The sequence below is a fragment of the Lissotriton helveticus genome, chromosome 4_2 (genome assembly GCF_964261635.1).
Source record: "Lissotriton helveticus chromosome 4_2, aLisHel1.1, whole genome shotgun sequence".
NCBI lineage: Eukaryota > Metazoa > Chordata > Amphibia > Caudata > Salamandridae > Lissotriton > Lissotriton helveticus.
This window is the reverse complement of record NC_136064.1, coordinates 1,029,233-1,043,687: the sequence shown is the minus strand read 5'-3', so window position 1 is coordinate 1,043,687 and position 14,455 is coordinate 1,029,233.

Here is a 14,455-nt window from a genome sequence, read left to right as displayed (position 1 = left end):
TTTTAACAAATCGCAAATGGAATCAAGTCAACGTGAAAGCAGCCATGATGTTAAAGGGAACCCTGTGAAAGGAATTGTAGGTCTATGTAGAAGCATACAAGGTTCAATTTGTCAACAGCTGCGGCGATAGCTGCATGGGCGGCCAGGAGAAATGCTTCTGGGGCATGGGACCACCCCAAAACACCGCCCCTGTGATGTTAGTGACTCTTCTGACAACCCGCAAGTAGTAGAAGAAGTGTTAGAAAGGCAAGAACAGAGGAGAGCTAGTACCCGGGCCACGATATTGTTGTAGTTCAATATTAAAGGCTCAATATTCTGGTGGAAAAGTGCAATATTGGGTATGCAGCTGAGAGAGCACAAGTTTGGGAAAAAATGTATAAGTACGCCATATTTACAAGCACGTAGTTAGTTCACATGTACTTTGCACCAGAGTGTTTATATTTAGAAGTGAAATACACAGAGTGTTTATATTTAGAAGTGAAATACACAGAGTGTCTTATATTTAGAGGTGAAATGCATAGAATGTTTAAGTAGAGTAACGATAATCATAACTGTGTGAGACTAATGTAGAAATGTTTGGGATGAATATGAAAACCTCATGTTCTCATGTTAAAGGAATAATGTAAGAGTTGAATGTAACTCTAAAAACCCAGTATTTTGTGTAGGCCTCATGGCAATTCACAAGCAAATCTAAACGTGCTGCTAAAATAATGTGAGACAAGGTTGACATGGTTCTTTCAAAATGTACTATTGAATTTAGGGTTAAAAGTATATGTTTTATAGATGTGTTATTTTAGAAACGTATGCTAGTTAAGAATGTTTGCTGTTTAAATCAAGTTAACGTTTTAAGAGTGCAGGAACCTGCTGCATGTAAATCAAGTAGGCCAGAGCCGATAATGTCATGAAGTTCAAATCGTCATGTGCTCGTTAGAGGAGAGGTCGTGAGGTATCCAGTATGAAGCTCTGAGAGTGTTTTATGGCCTAAGATATGGTGGAGTCTGGAATTTGAGGCCCACTGCAGGATGCAGGTGCGAGGGTCCTAATCAGCTCGAATGAAAGGGACTTTGTTCAGTGGCGCCTTGCGCAGGCCTGTAGGAGTTTCCAGGAATTTCAGGGGGTATCAGCGCACGGAAGAAGCTGCCTGGGAACCAAGGTCAACTTTAACGAGGGTCTTCAAGAGTACCATCATGGAGTTTGCCGCGGAAAGATGTACCACGTGAGGGGCGTCCCGAGGGGCGTTTCTATTGGAAATGTGATTTGGTATTAGGGAAAGTGACCCGGGAGGAGAGCAGAGCAGATGATTTTGGGAGCCTAAGGAAGCGGATGGGTAGGCAGATAGGCTGATCAGGAGAGACCCATTATCAGAGAAGAGACAAAGAGAAGTGCGTGATCTTCTTAGGAAGTCACCACGGCTGACACCTAGAGGGTTAAGATCTTGTTAAGTAGGGATGTCATTTAGTATAGTGTAGGGACAGACTAACCTTAATTTTCTTTTCTGTAATGACTTTGAGGTTGCAACTTGTATCCATTTTAGCAACCCTGATGGTATTCGAACTTGTACTTATTATTTTGTTCTTCAGACTCAGACTATTCAAGAAGTTCATGTTCATAGTGATTCCGATATACCTGTTGAATCTCATCTTGAGAAGTTTGTATCTTCAGTTATCTTTGACTTTATATTAAATCTTTAAAACTTAATTTTGGTCAGTGGTCATTTAGAGTGGTGTAAGTTCTTAATTGATTGTTTACTTCGAGATTACCTTTTACTCAAGACAGGTACCAACGATTCAGTCGACAGGAAGAAGGGATTTGGCAAGATAATTAGTAACCAGTAATCCCGCGTTAGCAGTTGGTAGCAGAGTGAGGATGGTTATCTTCTTGAGGAAGGTAATCTAGAGAGGTTAGTTTACCCCAAGGCCCGAGACGTCGAGAGACGAGCAGCGGAAGAATCGTGTGCCGAAAGGTGCAGACGGTGCGAGAAAAGCAGCAGTATCGGAGAGTGAGTATAAAAAGGGTCATGCGTGAACAGATTGCGGTGTTTTGTGTTGTATTTGTATTGTAATGTCTTGCGGAGTTGAATGCCTGTAGTGTGAATGAGAGACGGTTGTGAGCGCGCGCAACCTGGTAAACTGGTAACCTGGTAAACGGGTGAACTGGTGAAATCTTAAGTTCAGGCCAGAGCTTAAGTGGTTTGGGTGTATCGAACATCCAGGGTAGTTGTCGACCATAGTACGGAGGTCACGAGGTACCATTGACCGCCGTGGATCCAAGATAGGGGGAGTGTAAGAGTGAGTGTATGAGTAACGGACGCTGGTCGAAAGTTACTGCGTGTGAGTAACCTATCGGAGAAGGCGATTGTCTGGAAGTAAACGGAAAGACATTTCGCCAAGTTAGGGGGACAACTACAGAAAGACTGTGGGCGTACAGTCAAAGAAAGGTGATCGCTTGGACGGAAGTAATCATTTTTCAGTGTATGAATGGGATGCGTGCATGACCGAGGAGACGAGCTGAGAAAGGAGGGGAACTGCTGCGAAGGGGGACGGGTGACGTCGGCTAGAGCCGCGCTCTGATTGAGCGGTTGGTGTGACGTTAGCTAGAGCCGCGCTCTGGTTGGGCGGCTAGCGTGACGTCGGAGGAAAGTCGCGTACGGATAGGCCAGTTAGTGAGAACGGCGCTGAGATTGGTGGAATATCATCAGGAAGTAAACAAACGCGGAGAAAAGAGAAATCATGAAGTGTTTTAAGTGTTTGAAAGGGATTTTTAAACGTAAACGAAGTGAACATTATTACGGGGAAGAGGCTCCGCCAGAGGGTACACCAGCTCATTATATGGCAACGAATGTGGGGCTGCATACGATATTATGGATTGGGGCTTGGAATAAGCTTACGGAAGGAAATGAGGAAATGCAGTTCCCAAAGTATGGAACGTTTAAGTTAGAGGTGTTACATCGGCTAAAAGCAACCATGTCCTCATTGAAACCTTCACCTAGACCAACACAGTTTGAGGCTCTTAATGCATGGATTAAGGCTGCACACGACCGAAATTTGAACAGGCGTCAACAAAGGCTGACGCGATCGGTAAGGGCAGTGCGAGATTCCAAATGGGATGAGGAGGAAAAGCGTTGGAGGGTACAGACTATTGAGGTGGAGAAAATGTATCCGATGAGGGAGGTGTCAGGAGGAGGAAACCTCATGGAAGAAGACGAGGAAAGCGAGTCGGAGGACAATCTGATAAACAGATTGTTGATGGATAGACCACCTCCGAGAGTGGGTTTGATAGAAGATAGAGGGCTCGCAAGGGAAGATGGGAATGAGATAGAGGGATATACACCACTCCCTATATCGGAATGGACACCTAGCAAAGGCGGAGAAACACCTCCAAACAACAATGTACAGAGTGTAGTGGGAAGGTTTGTGGTGCAGAAAACGCCAACCACAGAAAGGGTTGAGTCTGTGGGATTGCCAGACGCTCTTCAAGTGCCTGTTACCATAGGACCCATAGTTTCGATCTATAATTCTGAGAGAGATAGAGGGGAACAACAAAGGCAATTGGATAGGGAAAGGATTGAGATGGAAAGGAGGAATAATGTGACGAATGCATGGAAACAATTACCAGGTTCGGTAACGTGGAACACCCCATTAGACACAACTGTCGGTCCCAATTCAGAACAGGGAGGTCCGAGAGGACCAATGGATCTAAGGGGACCGCGGCCAAGATCTTTTTCAGAGTTAAGAGCTGATTTGAGGGAATGGGACGGGTCCATAGTATCTCCGAGTAACAGGACAAGAACGGAACCAGAGTGGGAAAGCAGGGGTAACGGGACTGTATCTCATTGTGGGGCCAGCGAAAGCAGTCAGGGCCGGGAAGGCCAAAGTCAAGAGAATAGAGGGGATGCAGGTCCTACAAATCAGAGAGAACAGCCGGAACAAAATACTAGGATTGTAGAATGTGAGGAAATGTCCCGTCTCTGGGGGAACGGAGGAGATGAGGCGGTACGGAATTTTCAGAATAGGTTTAGGTGCCTTCATCATACGCTTGGGGAAGACGTTCAACATTGGAGAAAGGAGAACAGCGATAGGTCCCGCCACGCCTCGAATACTCAGGAAGCACAGGGAAGTAGGGAAGAAAGAGGGAGTAATAGAACCTCTTATCCTCAATCCCGTGAAACTAGCCAGGATGGAGAGAGGGAGGCTGGGAGGCGTGAAGGAGTGTTTCACCACCCACCCCGAGAAGACGGAAAGGCATGGGACTTAGAGAGATGGGAACAGGGGAGGACTCCCTATAATTCACCAATACCTAAACGTAGATCTCGGAGCTGGGATGGGAGAGATGCGGATGGAGGAGCTAAATTGAGTGTCTTGAAAGCTGAAATAAAGGCAAAAAGGCTTGATGTTACCAGTTTAAAGTCAGATGTAGATGAGATAATAGATGGAACATTGCCTTTGGAGAGGATAGAATTGTATGAACAGGATGAGTTATTGTTCATGGCAAAGGATATTACTAGGAAAGCTAGAGCGGTTCATGAAAAACTGACTGATTTGGCAGACAAGTATGCCGTGGATTTGTCTAGGACAAGGGCATTACAGAGTAACCACAGATTACAGTACGCAGACCAAGATCTAGATGAGAAGAGAACTGCTGGATTAAAAACACACATAAGAGAGCTGGTAACAGGGATAAGAGTGTGGAGAGAACTGGATAAATGGGAAGAAAGGTGGTCGAAAAAGGGCACAGTTAGGCGAAGTACAAATGTGATGACCCCTGAGGGAAGGGTAATGCAGATGGAGGCATTCCCTTTACGAGAAATATCAAATGGAAATTATGTCCATGTGCCCTGGAGTAGAGGAGACTTAGCCGCATTTACCAACTCATTCCCGAAGTTGCGGGACAACCCAGTCGAGTGGTATAAGCAGGTAGAGAGGTTTGTTAAAATTTCGAAAGTACTGTGGATAGATTTGAACACGTTGTTTGACATCGTGGTCCCATCTGATTTGTGGACCCCTTGTAAGACTAGTGTCGACTGGCCAAATGCTGAACCATTGAGAGATGTTCGAACTAATGGACCAGCTGAGATAGTCATGCGAAAGTATGAAAGGGTAATAGCATGGCTGAAAGATAAGGTACCACCACAGGATATAGATTGGGTAAAAATAGACCGAACAAGGCAGGAACCCAAGGAGACAGTTCACGAGTTTTATGAAAGATTGTTGAAAACATTCAAGCAATACAGTGGATTAGATGTAATGGATCCCAAAGACATAGGGCAGTTCGTGTCAAAGTTTGTATTGGGGTTGAGACCTGATATTTGTTTGATGATACAGCAACATTTAATCTGTTGGCAGAACAAACCACTAGATGAGATTTTACGATATGCGAGGTACTGCAGTGACGAGATAGATTCTAAAGCCAAGAATCTAAAGGAGAAATTGATGGTGGTGCAAATGCAGTCCGCTGGGAAGGGTGGCCAGCAGAAGCAGGGGATGGGACGAAAACCAAATGGTCAGAACAAAGATAATGAAGAAGGGCAGAGACCGAGGATAGACTTTGCCACTTTAAAGAAAACGACAAAGTGTCATCTGTGTCACCAGGTGGGGCATTGGCGACGCGAGTGTCCCTTTAACTCTGAAAACGGAGAGCAAGAAGTAGAAGAGCAGGTCCAAGAAGACCCAGTGCAAAAGGTGACAGTCCCAAGCAGTAAGGTGGCCAAAGGGGGGACTTCGGCTCCACGGGCCCAATTCCCACAGCCACCGAAGATAGCAGCTGGAGGAAAGGTCTTTAAACAAATGCCTCTGTTTATCGAGGAAGAAAAATGTTATTACATTGATCCATTGACAGGACAACGGGTGAGCAGTGAAGAAGACTGTACCCTCGGGGCAGTTCTAGAAGTGGATCAGAGAGGGCCATTTGTGGAGGCAGAAGTGGCAGGGTGTCCCACTACGTTCTTAGTGGACACTGGGGCTACTCGTTCGACTCTGAGATCAGCGGTGGTTCCAGACTTGCCGATGTCAGGGGAAACAATTCAGGTGGTAGGAGTCGCAAATAAAAGAATGACTAGTCCCTTGACAGAACCAGTGTCTGTGAAAATTGGAAACCACATGAACGGACATCAGTTTGTGGTTTGTGACTCGAGTCCGGTATGTCTGTTAGGTAGGGATTTGTTATGCAAATTGAATTGCACCATATACTGCACCCCACAAGGAGTGGAGGTACAGACTACCGACGATGATGCTACCTTTAAGGTGGCCAATTCAAAATTCTGTGTAGAACTATATCCTACTCTGACTGTAGAAGATCTTCCACAAGACTTAAGAGATGCAGTGGCGTCAGAGGTATGGGATTTCACAGGAGAAGATATAGGATTGATTAAAGGGGTAGAACCGGTAAAAATTCTGGTAAAACCAAATGTTGAGTTTCCAAGAACGCCTCAATACAAATTGTCCCAGGAAACGATTGCAGGAATAAAGCCTGTGATCGAGTCAATGATACAGCAGGGAATACTGAAGGAAATCGTGGGCAGTCCTTGTAACTCCCCGATTATGGGTTTGCAGAAACCTAGCGGGAAGTTTAGGATAGTTCAGGATTTACGAAAGATTAACAACATAGTCGTTTCATGTTGTCCCGTGGTACCGAATCCATCAGTAATATTGTTTCAAATACCATGTCAAGCAGAATGGTTCACAGTGATAGATCTTTGTCAGGCTTTCTTTTCAATCCCATTGGATGAAGAGAGCAGGTACCTTTTTGCGTTTAAAATGGAAGATCGCGTTCTAACATGGTGTCGAATCCCACAAGGATTCACAGACAGTCCATCCATCTTTAATCAGTTGTTGAAGAAGAATCTTGAGAATCTAGTACTGCCACAGAACTCGGTTCTGGTACAGTACATAGATGACCTACTTGTTGCGTCAGAAACAGAGGAAGCTTGTAAAGTAGATTCAATTGCCTTACTGAATCATTTAGCTGAAAATGGACATAAGGTATCTCCGAGCAAGTTACAGTATTGTCTGACAGAAGTACAGTATCTAGGGCACAGGTTAGAAAAAGGGAAACGTAAGGTGTCCCCAGAGAGGATTGAGGCGATAATGAAAATGAATGCGCCTACAACTCAGAGAGAGGTTAGAATGTTCCTAGGAATGGTGGGTTACTGCCGACAGTGGATAGTTAACTTTTCACTGAAAGCAAAGCCCTTACAGAAACTGACGCACAAGGAGGTGAGTGATCCGGTACCATGGGATGAAGAATGTCTGGTGGCGTTTTTACAGCTGAGAGACGATTTATGTCGTGCTCCGGCTCTGGGAATGCCAGATTATGAAAAGTCGTTTTCACTCTATTGCTGTGAGAGAGAGGGATGTGCTTTGTCAGTCTTGGCACAGACCCACGGTAATGCCCGTAGACCAGTTGCATATTTTTCGGCTACATTAGATCCAGTAGCCGCAGCGTTGCCCGGATGTCTCAAATCCGTTGCTGCAACGGGTGTCAGCATTGAAAGGAGCGAAAGTATTGTAATGGGACATCCAGTAGTGGTGTATGTACCACATTCAGTTGAATTGTTAATGACCAGGACGAAGACGCAGCATCTGACCAATAGCAGGCTCACGCGTTATGAGCAAGTTATACTTGCCGCAGAAAACGTGACTCTCAGGAGATGCTCTGTCTTGAATCCTGCTACTTTGATGCCATTACCTACTGTAATAGAAGGCGAAGGATGTGAAGACCACGATTGCCTTGATGTGACTGAACTATGCACGAAACCCAGACCAGATATAGTGGATGAGCCATTGTCTGACCCCGATGAAATTTACTTTGTTGATGGCTCATGTTTAAGAGACGATACTGGTCGGTTAAGAGCAGCTTATGCTGTTTGTACCATTACTGGAGTTGTGGAAGCCGCTTGCCTGGAAGGAGTACATTCCGCACAGGTAGCAGAGATTATTGCCCTAACTCGTGCCTGCATAGCAGGAAATGGAAAGAGAGTCACCATCTACACGGATAGCCAATATGGTTTCGGTGTGGTTCATGATTTCGGGCAGTTGTGGTCTCAGAGGGGTTACATGACCTCCTCTGGTTCGCCCATTCGAAATGGAGAATTTGTGAGATTGCTGATAGAAGCATTACAAGGTCCTGTTGATATTGCAGTAGTGAAGTGTGTAGCTCATACTAAGAATACAGATTTTGTGTCACAAGGTAATAGATATGCTGATGAAGTCGCACGCTATTGTGCGGAACAAAGTTATTCTTTCTCAAAGGTGGAAATAGAAGGTGCAGAAGAAAAGACTGAATTAAGTATGATGTTGGAAACTGTAGACACTTGGGAGGATTTAAGAATAATGCAGGAGAACGCACCTGAAAAAGAGAAAAAGGCATGGGAAATAGCAGGCTGTGTGCGAAGTGAAATGGATTTTTGGGTTTCAGCAGATGGGAGAGCTGTGTTACCTGAAGAATTAGCTAATCCCATGGCGAGAGAAATACATGGTCCAGTACATCTAGGAAGGGATGCTATGATGAGAGTTTTTAGGCAGACTTGGTATTGCCCGAAATTCAGAATAGCAGCAGAATCAGTATGTAAGCGATGTGTTACCTGCCAACAACTGAACGTAGGCAAACGAACACCAGTCACACTGAGTCACATTGGGAGGTCAGGGGGGCCTTTCAATAGAATGCAACTAGACTTCATCGAAATGCCAAGAGTCAATCGCCTTCGGTATGTGTTGGTGATTGTATGCGTATTTTCCAGATGGGTTGAGGCATACCCTACACGTAGGTGCGATACACTCACAGTGGCAAAATTGTTGCTCAGGGAGTTGATACCGCGCTTCGGGGTGCCTGCCTCTTTGGAATCGGACAGAGGAAAACATTTTAACAGCGAAATAGTGAAGATGTTGTGCTCCACGCTGAATATCGATCAAAAGCTGCATTGTAGTTATCGACCAGAGGCTTCAGGAATTGTGGAACAAGTGAATGGCACTTTGAAGAATAGATTGGCTAAAGTAGTGGCATCCACATCCTTGAGTTGGCCAGATGCTCTTCCATTGGTGCTCATGAGCATGCGCAGCACACCTGATAGGAGGACAGGTCTCTCTCCCCACGAGATCCTGATGGGGAGGGCCATGAGACTTCCTACAGTTCCAACTACTGCTCTATTGAATATTACAGATGATCTGATCTTGGATTATTGTAAAGGACTGTCTGACGCCATCCATTCTGTGTCCCTTCAGGTGCATGCGGCTGAAGTTCCAACAGCGAGGAACCTGTGTCATGACCTGAACCCAGGGGACTGGGTCCTGGTTAAAAAACACGTCCGGAAGAACTGCCTAGATGTTCGCTGGCGTGGGCCCTTTCAGGTAATCCTGATCACGAACACCGCGGTGAAGTGCGGGGGGCTGCCAAATTGGATCCATGCATCCCATACTAGAAGAGTTCCAGCACCTCTAGAAGGAACAGCTCCCATCCCAGACGAAAGCCCGGAAGTGGGAGAAGAGTCGCAAGAAGGGATTGAGGCAGCTGAGGGGGTGTCGGAAGAAGTTGGGAACGCATCGGATTCAGAAGAAGAGCGAAGGCAGGACGGCAGTGAGACAGAAGACGCAACTGAAGGAGAGAGCAGAAGTGAATACGACTCAGACTCAGATCCGTATCGGAGCGATCAAGAACCAAGTGGGAGGACAAGGAATAGGAGAATAAGGCTTGGAGCTGCCACTTGGCCAACAAGAAGAAGAAGGCTAAGTTTGAGGTCGGCCCAAGAAGAAACACTTACTCCTATATCCGAAGACTCAGATCCAGAAGAAGATATCCAGGATCAAGCCGAGGAGGGTCTTAGAAGATCAAGTAGGGTGCGAGTGCCTAGCAGAAGATACTCTACTCCCGACTGGACCTACCTTGTTGCAGATGTCTGGGAGACACAGAACAGGGAGGATCAGGGAAGTGGAACTGATCAGAACTGACCCGATCATCACAGTGCAAATAAAGTTTCTACTGCCAGGAGCGGAGACCGAAAGGTTGCTGACACTCAACATCGTTCATCCTGCTCTCCTGAGTGGAATAAGAAAATTGCTTTTAGAGACAGTTGAGTTTCCAGTTTGCTGTTCACGATATCCAATATTGGAGGGAACTCTTCTTCGTTTGGAAATGCTTGAACGAGTAGTAGAATTGCTAGGAGTGCTTATTGTTGTGGACTAAGATCATACTACGAATGTCTTCAAAGGGGTGCAGATCTGGAAAAGTGAAGAAAGTGATCTTGATTAGAACGGACCCCTTTGTAATTGTGGATATAGAACTGATAGTACCAGGATTGGAAATTGAAAAAACGCTAACTCTCAATTTCGTCCGTCCACTTGTCTTGAGCGAAATAAGGAGAATAATCCTAGAAAAGGTTGACTTTCCATGGTGTGGTACGAACTGTCCAGAACCTGAGGGAATGATACTTCGGATGGACATTTATGAAGAAGTAGTGTCACTCCTTGAGTCATACATAACTTCAGACGAAAATAAGACTTTTGAAAAGAAATTGTGAATTGTTGCAAGATAACCTAGCGCCGAGTGGAAGAAGAAAAGTGATAGGGGTTTCATTTTAGTGGATGGAGAAGGGCTAGGGTTGTCTATTTCTACTGGACTTTGAACTGTTTTGCGGAAACAAATTGTCAAGCTTCCAAGTGTTTCAAGAAAGACATTGCAAGAGAGAAAGACTTTGTTTGAAAAGAAGAGGAAGTGAATGCTGGAAGGTAGTCGAAAACTACACTGTTTGAGAACATGGAGGCTGGCAACCCGAACCGCAGGGCAAAATGTATAGCTGTTACATTTTTAGGAGTAGTGGTTTCTCTTATAATTTTAGTGGTAACTGTTTCATTCCTAGCGGGACACGAAGGGGATGGAACCACAGTTAAGGAGGATAAGGGAGTGTCAACACCGAGAACTACCACAGTTAAGGAGAAGGGAAACATCAATGAGAAAGACAAGGCGTTGTTAGATGCAGAAGTAAAAAGGTTACACATGGATGAATCACAGGGGAATTACAAGTCAAATGCTTATGCTAAGTTGCTTTATGAATATGTTGATGCCATGGAGGTAAAGGACTGCTATGTATGTATGCAGTTACCAATTTCGGTGGAGGAGGGTATCAAATACCATCATCTCCCGTTGACATATGGAATAACGTGCAGTTTATTGTTAAGTATGTTTTATGGACGAGACGGATTTGAGTATTACTTCTCGAATTTCGACTCGACATTGCCAGAGGTTCCGAATTTCAAGCATTTGAACAAATGGGACTACTACAAAAGCGAAGACAGGTTACACAAATGGTTTATTCCATGGAGAACGTTAGATACTTCACATGCTCGAAACAACAATCTGACTTGTCAAATATCAGAAGTTGAGAAAAAGTTTATAGCTCAGGTAGATACTAGATACAGAAAGCAGAAGGCATTGAAGGCATCAGGACAAGGAGAAACAGATTGGACCAAGGAGGAAAGGGCACAACAACGAAAAGGAAGTATTGGTCCAATTGCTTTGGATAAGGAGAAACGGGGGAAACTGTGCATTCACAGGAGTTACTCCTACTATGAAAACGTTTTTGTAGGACAAGTCAATTGCGAACATGCTTTTCAATTGGAGTACTACTCTAAGAACTTCATGAAAGGGATGCAAGCAATACCAAATGTATATTTTGTATGTGGAAGATATGCCTATGTGAAGTTACCAGATAATTGGTACGGATCATGCTATCTGGCTGTTGTCTTCCCTAAAATATATCATGTTGAGAATTTAGAGACGCCTAAGAAAGAAATATCAACTAGATGGAAGCGAGGGCTAGGTGCAGCAGAAGTAATTGGAGATGTAATAGGTGCTGCATTCCCTTTCTTAGGATTGATAATGAATGACATTAAGATCAGGAGGTTAGCTACAGTCGTAGATAGACTGTCTGCCAGTACTGCAAGATCCTTGATGCTGATAGAGGGAGAGATGCAATCGATTAGGGCAATGGTTCTTCAGAACCGACTTGCTTTAGATGTTCTGTTAGCAAAAGAGGGAGGAGTCTGTAGGGCCTTGAAGGTTCAGGAATGCTGTACTTACATTCCAGACAATTCAAAGCCTCTAGAGAAGTATATACAAAACATTACTGCCATACACTACGAAATTGAGGACCTGGCAAAGGTAAATGTGTGGGAAAAAGTAGGCCATGGAATGGGTAAAGTTGGAAGTTGGTTTGCCAACTTAGGAAAGGGTATCGTTTGGTACATATTGAAGCCCATCATCATAGTAGTGATTTGTGTAATCACTTTGTGGGGATTGGTGCGTTTGTATCAATGGTATAGAGCAAATAGGTTACAGAGAGCTATGAAGAAACAGGAAGAAGAGTTGACAGCGATGCAGGACACCCAATACAAAAGTCTGAAAGCATTAGAGAGTATGAAAAGAAGTGGTACTGTCCTGACTTCACTTTAAAGGTTCTACATTTTTAGTGTCATGGTGATGATGACCCCTGAAGGTCATCAAAGGGGGGACTGAGAGAGCACAAGTTTGGGAAAAAATGTATAAGTACGCCATATTTACAAGCACGTAGTTAGTTCACATGTACTTTGCACCAGAGTGTTTATATTTAGAAGTGAAATACACAGAGTGTTTATATTTAGAAGTGAAATACACAGAGTGTCTTATATTTAGAGGTGAAATGCATAGAATGTTTAAGTAGAGTAACGATAATCATAACTGTGTGAGACTAATGTAGAAATGTTTGGGATGAATATGAAAACCTCATGTTCTCATGTTAAAGGAATAATGTAAGAGTTGAATGTAACTCTAAAAACCCAGTATTTTGTGTAGGCCTCATGGCAATTCACAAGCAAATCTAAACGTGCTGCTAAAATAATGTGAGACAAGGTTGACATGGTTCTTTCAAAATGTACTATTGAATTTAGGGTTAAAAGTATATGTTTTATAGATGTGTTATTTTAGAAACGTATGCTAGTTAAGAATGTTTGCTGTTTAAATCAAGTTAACGTTTTAAGAGTGCAGGAACCTGCTGCATGTAAATCAAGTAGGCCAGAGCCGATAATGTCATGAAGTTCAAATCGTCATGTGCTCGTTAGAGGAGAGGTCGTGAGGTATCCAGTATGAAGCTCTGAGAGTGTTTTATGGCCTAAGATATGGTGGAGTCTGGAATTTGAGGCCCACTGCAGGATGCAGGTGCGAGGGTCCTAATCAGCTCGAATGAAAGGGACTTTGTTCAGTGGCGCCTTGCGCAGGCCTGTAGGAGTTTCCAGGAATTTCAGGGGGTATCAGCGCACGGAAGAAGCTGCCTGGGAACCAAGGTCAACTTTAACGAGGGTCTTCAAGAGTACCATCATGGAGTTTGCCGCGGAAAGATGTACCACGTGAGGGGCGTCCCGAGGGGCGTTTCTATTGGAAATGTGATTTGGTATTAGGGAAAGTGACCCGGGAGGAGAGCAGAGCAGATGATTTTGGGAGCCTAAGGAAGCGGATGGGTAGGCAGATAGGCTGATCAGGAGAGACCCATTATCAGAGAAGAGACAAAGAGAAGTGCGTGATCTTCTTAGGAAGTCACCACGGCTGACACCTAGAGGGTTAAGATCTTGTTAAGTAGGGATGTCATTTAGTATAGTGTAGGGACAGACTAACCTTAATTTTCTTTTCTGTAATGACTTTGAGGTTGCAACTTGTATCCATTTTAGCAACCCTGATGGTATTCGAACTTGTACTTATTATTTTGTTCTTCAGACTCAGACTATTCAAGAAGTTCATGTTCATAGTGATTCCGATATACCTGTTGAATCTCATCTTGAGAAGTTTGTATCTTCAGTTATCTTTGACTTTATATTAAATCTTTAAAACTTAATTTTGGTCAGTGGTCATTTAGAGTGGTGTAAGTTCTTAATTGATTGTTTACTTCGAGATTACCTTTTACTCAAGACAGGTACCAACGATTCAGTCGACAGGAAGAAGGGATTTGGCAAGATAATTAGTAACCAGTAATCCCGCGTTAGCACAGCACTTTACACGAACTAAACTTAAAATAAAGAAATAAAACAAGTAACTCATCGCAAACAGTATCCCTTGGAGGACTGGTGCTTTGCCCACCCATCCAGAATAATCGCGCTGGAACCTCCATGATGGACATAACTATACCATACTAAAAACTTTGCCAAACATTCTTTGATTACAGACAGCTAATATATTTTTTTTCTCACTCTCTCTCTCTCTCTCTCTCTCTCTCTCTCTCTCTCACACATTAGAGGAAATAGACACACACAAACAGAACCTCCCACCCCATAACAATAGTATGTGGTAGTGGAGTGATGCACCACTAGGGGACAGGAGGAAAGAGAAAGCCTCGTTTTGGTAATTCGCGTCCCCCGTCCCAGGACATCCTGTACGTGAGGGCCTGGCACCCACCGGGTCTCTTGGGGAAAATAAGTGACGAGGACTTTTCCCTTGGACTGTA